We start from the raw sequence: 14,940 nt of genomic DNA on the forward strand, positions 1-14,940 counted from the left end.
ATTACTCGCGACACTATTGGTGTCAATATTTATTAATACACATTTTATCGCGCACGCGCAGCGGGGAAAATAAAGAACATAAATCAAACATAAATCAATATATTATAAATTATAACATTCGAACAACATTAACTTGTCTTGATACATTTTAATTCTAGGTCCAAAAGTAAAAACTTCCTACGTGTCCACAAGCTCCAAAACAGCTACTGCAAACCTGAACATGTGTTAAAATAAACGTCAAACACTTGCGTGTTGGTGAGAAATCAAGTTTAATACAATACATAGATAACAATAAATCTGCGCGCAACATGTGTATGTCTGGTTTTCAACAAGGGTGTAATCTGATCGGGACCAACTCTAAGAGACAAGACTGCCAGTGCTCACAATTGAGCTCACAAACAAGACTAACTGTGCAAGTGTAACAAAAGAGAAAATCATAAACGAATGTTCTCCCGTGTTCATCTAATGGTACCATGAAAACTGCGGAATAGACCGTCCATACGGTTAATGATCCACACATACAAATAAACAGCCAAGTCTACGTCCTCAACACATGGGATACTGCGCGACTAAAGTTCATAAACAGTTTAAGACTCAAGTTTTGTATGAACACATGAACATCCCAAAGCATTTAAAATAAAAAGGGATTAGATACGAGATAACTCACTTGATAAACGATGCGGTGTAAGATAAAGCAAGAACCAACTTTAAACAAGCACAAGTTAACCTATAAATAAGATTATTGTTTTAATGATCTGTTTTAAGTCTTGATTATAAGTTAGCATAATTAATAAGTAAATTATTATATATAATATATATATATTACCGGAAAAGCAGGGAAGAACAAGGAGGAAGACGGAGGCAAGAGAGGAGACGGCAGGAGGACAACGGCAGAGAGCAAAAAGGGAGGAAGAGATAATAAGAGAGATTAAGTGTTTTGTGTGTGAAGTGTTAGGAAAATATTATTATTACTTATAGAGAAACCCTAGGAGACATAAACCCTAGAAAAAGGGGAAAAGATCTCAAAAGTAAAAGAAAAGATATCAACGGTAAAAAGTTCTGAAAAGTAAAGATATCAAAAGATATGGCAGCTGCAGGGGGCAAGATAAAGCTGACAGGGAACAGTAAAAAGCATGGGCGGATCAGATAAAGGTACTGGTCAAGCATGGCAAAAGCAGATCTCAAAAGATTATGTCAGTCACTTTATCTGTCAACCAATGGGGTTGGTGCGCATGCTGCGCCGAAAGTAACTATTCAGACATTAGATGGGTTAGGTCAACGGCTCAAAAGATAAGACAACACAAAAGCAAACGGCTAGATTTAAACAGAAGATACAAGGGTTAAGCGCGGGAAGGCTGAGTGCGCGAGCGCGAAGGCTGGCACAACAATCCTTAGCGCACTGCGGGAAGAATCACAAATCCTTAGCGTGCTGCGTGAAGAACAAGAATTCTAAGCGCATCGCGGGAAGAACATACATTCTTAGCGCATTACGGGAAGAACATGCATTCTTAGCGCGCTGCGAGAAGAGTTCTCTTCACGCATCGCAGGAACAAGATGTCTTCACGCAGGCTTCCATGTAAGGAGTCTGGCGCGTGGAGCTGCAGACATCCTTAGGCGGGAAGAACCAAAGGACAAGCAAAGAGGAGGGAGACAAGGCTTAAGGGTGGGACGGCGACAAGAGGGAAAAGAAGGCGGAAAGAGAAGGAAGAGGGACGGGACGGCGGGAAGAAAGAGAGAGAGAGGCGGGAAGGAAAATATATATTATTATTAAAAGTAAAATATAAGTATAAATAAATATTTAATCATAAAAGAAAGAGATCGGGTCAGAGAAACGGGTACCTGGGTCGGGTCGGATCAGGGCAGATGTCACAGTCTCCCCTACTTTAAGAAATTTCGTCCCGAAATTTATCTCGAAGTAGGTTGCGCAGAGAACAGGTGCGGGTACTTGATCTTCATTTGATCTTCCCTTTCCCATGTAAACTCGGCTCCGCGCTTGGACTCCCAGCGAACTTTCACGATAGGGATACGACTGCGCTTGGTTTGCTTAACCTCGCGATCCATAATCTCAACAGGCTTCTCAACGAAATGCATAGATTCATCAACTTGAACTTCATCGAGTGAAATGTGAAGGTTCTCGTCAGCTAAACACTTCTTGAGATTGGATACATGGAACGTTGGATGCACATTACTGAGCGCGGGCGGCAGGTCAAGTCTGTAGGCAACTTTTCCCACACGCGCGAGAATCTTGAATGGACCAACATAACGAGGAGCAAGCTTACCCTTCTTCCCAAAGCGGACAACACCTTTCCAGGGCGACACTTTGAGGAGAACAAGATCACCAACTTGAAATTCGAGAGGCTTTCGCCTACGATCTGCGTAACTCTTCTGTCGGCTTCTGGCAGTCAGCAGATGATCACGGATCTTGGCGATTTTATCGGTTGTCTCTTGAACAAGTTCGGGTCCTGTGATTTGAGTTTCACCCACTTCGCTCCAACAAATCGGGGAGCGGCACTTACGACCGTAAAGTGCTTCAAATGGGGCCATACCGATACTGGAATGATAGCTGTTATTATAAGAGAATTCAATCAAAGGCAGGTGCGAATCCCAATTACCTCCAAAATCAAGAACACAAGATCGGAGCATGTCCTCAAGAGTTTGAATAGTTCGCTCAGACTGACCGTCAGTCTGAGGATGATATGCCGTACTCATGTCCAAGCGAGTTCCTAGCGCAGATTGGAGAGATTTCCAAAAGCGAGATATAAAACGGCCATCGCGATCGGATATGATGCTCAAAGGAGTACCATGGCGGCAGACGATTTCCTTGACATAAAGCTGCGCGAGTTGCTCAACACGGTAGTTTTCACGAATGGGCAGAAAGTGAGCAGATTTAGTCAATCGATCCACTATTACCCAGATGCTATCATGTTTGCTTGCTGTCAAAGGTAACTTGGTAATAAAGTCCATCGCTATACCTTCCCATTTCCACGTAGGAATTTCTGGTTGTTCGAGCAAACCAGATGGGCGTTGGTGTTCAGCTTTAACTTTAGAACAAGTCAGGCACTTAGCTACGAACACAGCAATATCCTTTTTCATACCGGGCCACCAATAAGTTATGCGCAAATCCTTGTACATCTTATCAGCGCCGGGATGAATAGAATACCGAGATTTGTGCGCTTCACTCAGGATATCAGCGCGAAGATTCTCATCAAAGGGAATCCAGATGCGATTGAGATAGCAGAGAATTCCACTCAGATTAGGGACAAAGTGCGCTTCCGCGCCACACGCTAACTCGGCGCGAAGGTTACCATTACTGATGGATGCGCGCTGCGCGTCACGAATACGCGATTCAAGGTTGCTTTGGATCGGCGCAAAGTGAAGCTGCGTGCGCGGCAAAATACAGTTAAGCTGGCAGGGTTTTCGGCTGAGCGCATCGGCTACCACATTAGCCTTACCAGGATGATACCGGATCTCACAATCGTAATCGCTGATGAGTTCGTTCCACGGGCGTTGTCTCATGTTAAGTTCCTTCTGATCAAAGATATGCTGAAGGCTTTTATGGTCAGTGTAGAGGATACACTTAGTACCATAAAGGTAGTGTCTCCAGATCTTCAAGGCAAAAACAACTGCACCAAGTTCGAGATCGTGAGTTGTATAATTCTTTTCATGAACCTTAAGTTGCCTTGATGCGTAAGCGATAACCTTGCCTCGTTGCATAAGAACACAACCGAGACCTTGGTTGGATGCATCGCAATACACGACAAAATCATCATTACCCTCAGGTAGCGCAAGAACAGGAGCTTCACACAACAAACGCTTGAGCGTTAGAAAGGCTTCTTCTTGCTTCGAGCCCCAAATATACGGTTTACCTTTGTGCGTCAGAGCTGTTAAAGGCAAAGCGATCTTCGAGAAGTTCGAAATGAATCGCCGGTAGTAACCAGCTAAGCCCAGAAAGGAACGGATCTCAGAAGGAGAGGATGGCGTAATCCAGTTCTTGATTGCTTCAATTTTGGATGGGTCGACATGAATACCCATCTTGTTTACAACGTGACCAAGAAACTGTACTTCATCAGACCAGAATTCACACTTGGAAAGCTTAGCATAGAGCTGCTCGGTTCGAAGCTTTTGCAACACCAACCGAAGATGTTGCTCGTGCTCGGCCTTGGTCTTAGAATACACCAGAACATCATTGATAAACACAATCACGAATTTATCCAAGAAAGGCCTACACACCCGATTCATTAGATCCATGAAAACGGCGGGTGCGTTGGTTAAACCGAAGGACATGACCAAGAATTCAAAATGGCCATAACGAGTTCGAAAAGCAGTCTTCGGAACATCTTCATCGCGGATGCGCAACTGGTGATAGCCAGAGCGGAGATCAATCTTCGAGAAACAAGAGGCACCTTGGAGTTGATCAAAGAGGTCGTCAATACGCGGTAAGGGATACCGGTTTTTAATGGTGAGTTTGTTCAACTCGCGGTAATCAATACACATGCGAAACGATCCATCTTTCTTTTTAACGAACAACACCGGAGCACCCCAGGGCGAAGAGCTAGGGCGGATGAATCCTTTAGCAGTCAACTCTTGAAGTTGGCTGGCCAATTCTTGCATCTCAGCGGGTGCAAGACGATAAGGAGATTTAGCCACGGGGGAAGCACCAGGGACAAGATCAATACGGAACTCGACTTCACGAGCGGGAGGGATACCAGGAAGATCATCAGGAAAAACTTCAGGGAAATCACGCACAACAGGGATATCGCGAAGCTTCTTTCCTTCATCGGGTTTAACCACATGGGCTAGAAATGCAATACACTTCTTCCGCATGAGTCTTTGGGCTTCGGCGCAAGACATAAGTTTAAGACCACTGGAGGGTTTTTCGCCGTAAATATGAAGATCACCATTTTCTCGAGGTATGCGAATCAATTTCTTGGCGCAAATAACTTCGGCGCGATTATGCGAGAGCCAGTCCATACCAATAATAACATCAAAGCTTCCAAGAGGCATAGGGATGAGGTCGATCAGAAAATCGTTTTCGTTAAGATTAAGCGTACAATCTTTAATCACTGAGTTAATTAAAATAATTTCACCATTAGCCAATTCAACTGAAAAATCTTCTTTTAAATCGTTGCGCGGTCGCGCAAGCTTCTGCTCGAAGGCGCGAGAGATAAAGCTTCGATCGGCGCCAGTATCAAAAAGTACAGAAGCATAAAATCCGTTAAGTAAAAATGTACCATTAACTACGTCATTATTCGCTTGCGCTTGGTGCGCGGTTATGTTAAAAGCTCGTCCACGCGTCACTTGGTTCGAAATCTGGTTCACCGGATTCGCTTGTGTGATTTGCACTTGCAGTCTCGGGCACGCGTTCCGGAAATGACTGGGATCACCACAGTTATAGCACGACCTGGGTCGTGGGTTTTGGTAGATTGATTGTGGGTTCTGCGGGTAGACTGGTGGTGTTGGCGCAATTGGATTGGCGAGAAGGACTCTACAGTTCTCAGCAGTGTGACCAGTACGGCCACATCGGTTACAAAGTCGACACGGGGTTTGGGTTGGGTGGTGAAATCTACAGGTTGGGCAAAAGGGATGGTTTCCTGTGTAAGGTTTCTTAGTTGGCGGGGCAGGGAGTGCTGGATTGGTTAAGGCATAGTTATGGACTGCAGGAGGTGCTGGGTAGGTTGACAGTGGGTTAGGCGCGTAAACTGGGGGTTGGTATGCGGGTTGCTGGTCAATGGGCGGGTTGGTAAGCGCATAGGCCTTGCGCCTGCGCTTGAGGTTGTTACGGTTTGAGGGTTCTGGTTTGGTTTCTGCGGGTTCAGGGACAGTTTTGGTGGTTTTGGTCTTCTCAGTTCCCCGCAGGAACAGGGTTCCTGCTCTGACATGGTTGTCGCTAAGCACAGCGGCCAACTCGATGGCGTCAGAGAGGGTAACTGGGTTTCTGGCCCATACAGAATCTTGAATTTCCATGGGGAGACCCCCAAGGAATTTCTCGATGGCTCGGCGTGAAGGGGTAACAAGGTGAGGGACCAGTAAGCTTAGCTCGTGGAAGCGCGTCGCGTACTCGCGCGCTTCACCGCTGTATTGCTTCAAGTTCCAGAATTCTTCCTCCAGGCGCTTAACTTCGTTGGGAGGGCAGAATTCTCGCGTAAGAATTTCCTTGAATTCCTCCCATGTCATGCTAGAAGCAGCCTCTGCGCCACGCGCATGAGCTACTCCATTCCACCATGTAAGCGCTCTGGATTCCAGGACACTGGAAGCATATAGGGTTCGTCTTTCTGAGGGGCATTGGGTGTGAAGGAAAGTGTTTTCTATCTTCTCGAGCCACTGGAGCATCACGGTGGCTCCTTCGAGACCTGTGAACTTTGGAGGGTTACCCGCATTAAAGGACTTAATGTTATAACTCGAGGTGTTGGTATTGTTTTGGCTCAAAGCTTGGGCTATTGCGGCGGCCATTTCCTGGGAACGTTGCTGTCTACGCATGCGCGAGGCTTCTCTTCTCTGAAATCGGCGAGATAGCGGAGGCATTCTATAAAAGTTTTAATTTTAGTTAATATCTTGGTTTTATCGCAAAGCATAACTTTATAAAGCTTGGTTTCACGGAGTTAGATGCTATCAAAAGTTAAAGTAAAATAAATGACCCAAAATGCAGACTTAATAAAGGTAACAAATTCGAATCAGAAATCGACAATTCATGTATCACCATGACTTTCCGAATTCCCAATTTAAAATATACGAGTAAACGAGTATTGGAGATTGACGATTCATGTATCACCATGACTTTCCAATCTTCAATATAAAATATACAAGAAAATGAGTATTGGAGGTTGACAATTCATGTATCACCATGACTTTTCAAGTCTCCAACCTCAGAACATAATCGTAAATGGAAATTGAAAATCAACTATTCATGTATCACCATGACTTTTCGGATTTTCAAATCCCACAAACGAATATGTAAGTAAAATCAATAAAAATCGAAATTCAACCAAAATCGAAATATCGCGAAATAAAACATAAAATCATATACTGCGCAAGTGCGAGCATATTCATAAATAACGAGTAATTAACAATAAGCGCGCAAACATGAGATTTCTCTCATGCGCGAGAAGGGACTCTTAGGTATTCTAGGCCGTTACGTCTAACCACCTATCCTAAAGTCAACGAGCTCTGATACCAATCTGTAACACCCCGACCAAAGGCGGATTATACATCGGGGCGCCACATATTGCTTCATTACTCGCGACACTATTGGTGTCAATATTTATTAATACACATTTTATCGCGCACGCGCAGCGGGGAAAATAAAGAACATAAATCAAACATAAATCAATATATTATAAATTATAACATTCGAACAACATTAACTTGTCTTGATACATTTTAATTCTAGGTCCAAAAGTAAAAACTTCCTACGTGTCCACAAGCTCCAAAACAGCTACTGCAAACCTGAACATGTGTTAAAATAAACGTCAAACACTTGCGTGTTGGTGAGAAATCAAGTTTAATACAATACATAGATAACAATAAATCTGCGCGCAACATGTGTATGTCTGGTTTTCAACAAGGGTGTAATCTGATCGGGACCAACTCTAAGAGACAAGACTGCCAGTGCTCACAATTGAGCTCACAAACAAGACTAACTGTGCAAGTGTAACAAAAGAGAAAATCATAAACGAATGTTCTCCCGTGTTCATCTAATGGTACCATGAAAACTGCGGAATAGACCGTCCATACGGTTAATGATCCACACATACAAATAAACAGCCAAGTCTACGTCCTCAACACATGGGATACTGCGCGACTAAAGTTCATAAACAGTTTAAGACTCAAGTTTTGTATGAACACATGAACATCCCAAAGCATTTAAAATAAAAAGGGATTAGATACGAGATAACTCACTTGATAAACGATGCGGTGTAAGATAAAGCAAGAACCAACTTTAAACAAGCACAAGTTAACCTATAAATAAGATTATTGTTTTAATGATCTGTTTTAAGTCTTGATTATAAGTTAGCATAATTAATAAGTAAATTATTATATATAATATATATATATTACCGGAAAAGCAGGGAAGAACAAGGAGGAAGACGGAGGCAAGAGAGGAGACGGCAGGAGGACAACGGCAGAGAGCAAAAAGGGAGGAAGAGATAATAAGAGAGATTAAGTGTTTTGTGTGTGAAGTGTTAGGAAAATATTATTATTACTTATAGAGAAACCCTAGGAGACATAAACCCTAGAAAAAGGGGAAAAGATCTCAAAAGTAAAAGAAAAGATATCAACGGTAAAAAGTTCTGAAAAGTAAAGATATCAAAAGATATGGCAGCTGCAGGGGGCAAGATAAAGCTGACAGGGAACAGTAAAAAGCATGGGCGGATCAGATAAAGGTACTGGTCAAGCATGGCAAAAGCAGATCTCAAAAGATTATGTCAGTCACTTTATCTGTCAACCAATGGGGTTGGTGCGCATGCTGCGCCGAAAGTAACTATTCAGACATTAGATGGGTTAGGTCAACGGCTCAAAAGATAAGACAACACAAAAGCAAACGGCTAGATTTAAACAGAAGATACAAGGGTTAAGCGCGGGAAGGCTGAGTGCGCGAGCGCGAAGGCTGGCACAACAATCCTTAGCGCACTGCGGGAAGAATCACAAATCCTTAGCGTGCTGCGTGAAGAACAAGAATTCTAAGCGCATCGCGGGAAGAACATACATTCTTAGCGCATTACGGGAAGAACATGCATTCTTAGCGCGCTGCGAGAAGAGTTCTCTTCACGCATCGCAGGAACAAGATGTCTTCACGCAGGCTTCCATGTAAGGAGTCTGGCGCGTGGAGCTGCAGACATCCTTAGGCGGGAAGAACCAAAGGACAAGCAAAGAGGAGGGAGACAAGGCTTAAGGGTGGGACGGCGACAAGAGGGAAAAGAAGGCGGAAAGAGAAGGAAGAGGGACGGGACGGCGGGAAGAAAGAGAGAGAGAGGCGGGAAGGAAAATATATATTATTATTAAAAGTAAAATATAAGTATAAATAAATATTTAATCATAAAAGAAAGAGATCGGGTCAGAGAAACGGGTACCTGGGTCGGGTCGGATCAGGGCAGATGTCACAGTACGTGAACGATCTTCGGATATTGCACGTACTGTCAGGTTGTAACGCTATGTATAAGGTAAGTATGATATGTATGCTTATGTGTATGAACGTGATAAGGTTAATAAAAGAAGGAAATGATGGTTGTATGGTTGTATGGTTACGAAAAGGGTACCGAGCCCTAATAATACTCGAGGTATGATGTACGGTTGTATGGTAACGAAGAGGGAATCGAACCCTACTAATATTCGAGAACTAGGGACCGAACCCTAATAATACTCGAGGAAGGAGGGTACCGAGCCCTAATAATACTCGAGGAATGAGGGTATCGAGCCCTAATAATACTCGAGGAAGGAGGGTATCGAGCCCTAATAATACTCAAGGAATGTAGGGCGTAATGCTCTTTATAACGTAAGATATGAAAGCAAGTTAGTACAAAAGAAAGTATGAAAGTATGAATGAAAGAATATAAGTTTGTGTGTATTGTATAATGTATGATTAACTAGAACTCACTCAGCCTAGCTGACTTTTAGTATGCACGCATGTGAGTATGATGAGGCAGCTCGCTTGAGGAGACACGTGGCATTGAATAAGAGGCTGGCATCAGAAGGCTCAAGACGTGATATGTTTTAATTACTTTGTTTTTGAAAGACAAGTTTTGGATTGTTACGAAATGTTTTATGAAAGTTTTTAATGTTCCGCGAATGTTTAAATTAACTCTGATATTTAGAACTGCGTTTATGAGTAAATCCAACACGAAAGTAGGGCTACCGGTAATGGGGCCTTACATTTACTACATAAAGTCATTTACCGATCATTTTTTTTCATTTTGGTATGCCTATTGAACGCTACAGAAACCTTGATGAGTTGGAAAACTAATTTAGCTTTAAAACTTTACTAATACCACATAAGCCTTCGTAGCCATAGAGTGCTAGGCTATATTTTGTTTGTTCTAGAGTATGTAGCCGTACTTAAAAACCTAAAGTGACTAGTCAAATAGGCAAAACGTGTTAGTGATGTTGGTTCCGTCACAACTTACAAGTCACAAGACCTGCCACAAATAAATCAGTCAGTTTTAAGAGTATCATAATAAACCGATGCTTTTCTTCCTCTTTCTTGGCTGACCACTTACTATTAGACGACTGGTTATGTCGCTATACCACTAGAGCCTTTGATTCGATTTTAAAACATTATATAAACTGTCAACACAACAAAACACTTTAGACATCTAGCTTTCTTCATAAATTTCTATTAATTTGTTCATACTTTTAAAGGAGTGATAAAACATCTAAACAAACACCTATATCTTTTAGTTTTGAAAATTAAATCATACGAGCACTTGTGCATCACCAAATACTAGCACAAAAAAGAAAAAAATGAAAAACGTAATGATAATACTTTTGGATTGATACTTTCGATTTCGTTCACCCAATGATTGTGAAGAAGAGGATAAAAACGAGTCAAAAGGGGCCCCACTAAAAGTCACGTGGTGTCCTTTTCAAACGTATGATATAATCTGACTACATTTCAAAAGTCAACTCTTCTGGCTATGCTTGTACAATAATACGATAAGTTGGTAATAAAACAAGGGATGTGATCCTCCCATACCATACCACATGCCTATACGGCTCGTATAGGCCTATACGGCTCGTATAGGCCTATACGGCCGTATAGGGTACACATGCCTGACAAATGAAAAAAAAAAAACAGCTTTTTGCAGCATATACGACCGTATAGGCATAAAATGTCTCGTATTGCATTCAGACAAAACCATAAAAGATATACGGTCGTATAGGGCTATACGACCGTATAGAAAACATTTGCAGAAACATTCTGACTGCCTTAATCGCTGCCGGAAAACGATTTAAAAAAAACCTCGAATTTTAGGGTGCATTTTTATTTTAATGTATGTTGACTAGATGTTAAAAAAACCTCAATTTTATTATATGTAAGCAACAAATATGCCTAGACAGTCTTGAGCTTTTGACGAGCTAAGCATGAGCTCAACATTTAAACCCGTTAAGATAAATGAACCAAATACAACCCGTATAAATCACATATATTGTATATATGGTCATCATTTATTTAAATAATAAACAATGTATCAAAACAATAATAATAATTACGATAAAAACAACAAACAATGTATCAAAACAATAATAATAATTTTAATAATAATATTCAAAACAAAATTGAATACTTAAATAGTTAAATGGCTAGAAATCTCTTGTTCACAAAACATCAAACCCAAAAGTTGTTGAAACTAAATTCAATATTCATAACAAAATCCTCCAACCCGCTCTATACATGAAAGATGTTGGGGCGATTGAGGTGGTAGGATGTCGGTTGTGGGAAACTATGTGCCATGGAAGAGAGCTTAACGAGGGGTTGTATCACTACCAGAATAGAGACAGCACCGTAAAAAAAGATGTTGACGAAACATGCTATCGGCGATATCCTTGCATGGGCGTGAATTTTACATAAAACTTGAACGATGTTTTTTATTTAATTATTAATATATATGTGTTTCTGTAAAAGTTCTCTAATCATAATGCATGTTTATTTGTTGAACGTATATGTTTTTAATTTGGTGGATGTGTTTAGGGGTGTGTGTATGAGTTTGTGTTTATTAGTTGAATGTATGTGTTTCTAAATGGACAACCCTGCTCTACTATGACTTGCTAATCGTCACGCTATGATACCAATTGCTCAATCCTAAGGGGGGAGGGGTGGTGGAAGTGGTGGCATCACTCATCACACACCCCACCCAATCCAATGGTGCCACATCACCAACCCAAAATTCATCACATTTTGATGGAATTTGGTAGGAGTGGTGGTGTGGTGTAGTGTGATGGACAGCTCATCCGGCCACCTTCACCGGACCTTTTTCCGGCCAGCTTCATCCCAAACACCAACCAACCAACCAACCACCAAACACCAACCTTTTTCCGGCCACCTTCATCCTTTTTCCGGCCAAACACCAACCAACAAACCACCAGATCTGTACCCGACGACACTACCAACCACCAGATTCGTTCATCACGCACTAGATCCGTTCATCACCGAGCTCCGTCAAGAAAAAAATCACCAGAATGGACCATTTTTTCCGGCCAAACACCAACCAACCAACTTTTTCCGGCCAAACACTCTCCCCTCCAACGTTCCATTTCCTCGATTTCCACCCCATCTAACGCATGATGGCCATCACGCAAATCTCATCACTCAAGCTTGACAAGGCACTGGTGGCGGTGTTGATAAACCCATCACGCGTGATGGGTGCTCCATCACGCGGTGCCCCGGGTGCCCTAAGACATATCACATGAACACTTGTATGTATTGAATTAAAAAAAATTATAATTTGTAATTTTGTATACGGTTTTCACAGTTTTCTAAATGAATAACCTTTCCTCGAATAGTAATGTTAATATGATATATATTCAGAATAACGTGAATAACATTATATTTATTTAAACAGTTAGATTAACATAATATTAAGGGTTAATTGACAACTAAGATGATCAGTATATTGTACTAAATTAAGCGTATTTATTCTACTTTTTTTTTGTTTTTTCAGCAGTGTGTAAATAATAAATTAATATAACTTTTCTAATTTAAAAAATAAAGTATAAGTGTTGACATTCTTAAGAAATTAAAAAAACAAAATGAAACAGTTGAATAAAGTGTCTTTCTTTTTTGCCAATGGCAAGTGGAGACATCTTTGATTCTTATTCGAGTCATTTGTATAAGCCACAGCCATAGTGGAAAACAGACATGATGTTCAAAGTGCTATATTATACCGGATGATGATGCATGAAATAATATATATAACCTTGTGATATATAGTGTCTACAAGTAAATATATGTATTCACCTTGTGATAAAATGTTTCATAAATATCTAGTGGCTCTCCTAGCTAAGTGTGCATCACTATACACACATAACATCAACTAGCATGCATTCATTAGCATAAAAATTAGCCATATTGACTAGTAAACCAGTTTTCCATCATTGAGGCCTATATATATGCACATTGGGACACATCAAAAATCACTAAACTAATCAATAGCTTATCATTTCACTCGCTTGCACAACGAATGGAACCATCCTGGTCCAAGGGTGCATATTGCACGCACCACGACACACCAAGCTTCTCGCTTGGCATATGTCTCATTGTAGGAACTAGCCATTTAGGACAGGAGACACATAAAACATGGCTCAAGGAGAAGTTGCTAAATATATGCACCACCAAGGAATAGTATTTTGTTTTTCACAATACCAATGTCGTACACTATGATCAATTCATTACATTCTATACACGAGTTGCTAAAAGTTGGCTTTGTGTCCATTTTTGGACATTCCATAAAGATGTTGGGGGTGCTAGATAGAGATGTAAACGAGCTCGCTAAAAAACAGAATCAAGCAAAGTGTAAATGAGCTTGATAGAAAAAAAATAAGCTCATTCAATAAACGAGCTAGCCTAAGCCCAAGCTTCATATGCCAAGCTCGGTTAGGCTTTAAGACCTAATCAAACCCGTTATCTATTTCTACAAGCGCCTTCCCTTCAACAATCTCCCTTCCATTGTTAAAACATTATATCCATGTAGTGATGAACACACACACATACGTGTAGCCAGCCATATAGACATCATAAAACTTTTGAAAGTAAATGAGGTTTCCATATTGAAATGCATTTAAATACCCGTGTTTAATACATGCATGTTAAGTTAAACAAAACTTGACTTAGTTTACGTGTTAGAAATAATTTAGTCATTAAAAAACACATGTCGACGCTTTGATTTTGATGTGTAGGTTAGGTTTGAAATCTAATTGAATTTTCTTGCTTGAAATAAGTTAAGTTATAGAATTAGTTAGGTTTTGGATTTGAAATTAGTTTAGGGTTTTTCTTTCAATGATTCGGGGTGTCCACTTTAGGGTGTTTAGGTTCATTTAGTGTTAGTCAATGATTTGAAATAAATTAATAATTTAGATTACATAACTAAGTAGGTTTTTGCTTTGAAGTTTGAAGACATCTTTTAGTGGCTTGAGAATAGCAAGAAAAGTTTTATGATGCACTACAAAACAGTTGACTTTTCATTATAAATCTACTTAGTTACATGAAAATAATTATAATATGATAAAGATATTAGATATAATATGTAAAATGCTACTTTGCTTTTCCTATGATAAGTATTTTACTTTGTATTTTGACTTTTTATGATAGCTCTTCAACAAATAGAGTCATAGGGTTTGTTGCTTCAAACAGTACGTTTGAAAAAAATACTCAAAATCGTATAACTTGGACACGAGTAGTGTAACTCATTTTCCAAACGAGTCAAATGAGTTGAACGTTATATAAATGGGGTGTAATCAAGTTGTAAACGAGTTATACGAAACATAGACAAGTTAACGTGTTGTTATAAACGTATAAACATGTCATGTTTTAGATCATGTCGGAAATTGCAACCATAATATATATACTTCCTGATTTTCTCTCTATACGTACTTTTATGCAAATAAAATGTTTGGAAATAATTTTCTAAGATTTTCAACCCGTTTTCCGATTATAGTGCCACATCATCACTCATCACATCACGTTTCACCTCCACCTCATTTCCCATTTTCACCAATTTTCCACTTCGTGTAATATATGAAGAATGATCTTGATCACCGTACATAATGAAAAAGTTGCCAAGGTAACAAAAAGAACATCTTCTAGGGTCCATTATTAAAAATGCTATGTATTATAAAAAAAAATATGAGACCTTTATGTGTAGGAGAATGTTAATATGCTAATATTCTTTCAAAGTGTTAAATGGGGGTGTGATATCCAACTTGGAATTGGTAGAATATTTGTGAGTGATG

Source organism: Bidens hawaiensis, unplaced genomic scaffold (assembly GCF_021521415.1).
Source record: "Bidens hawaiensis isolate Kalapana, Puna unplaced genomic scaffold, B.hawaiensis_p1.1 tig00025751_1, whole genome shotgun sequence".
In the NCBI taxonomy this organism is placed as follows: domain Eukaryota; kingdom Viridiplantae; phylum Streptophyta; class Magnoliopsida; order Asterales; family Asteraceae; genus Bidens; species Bidens hawaiensis.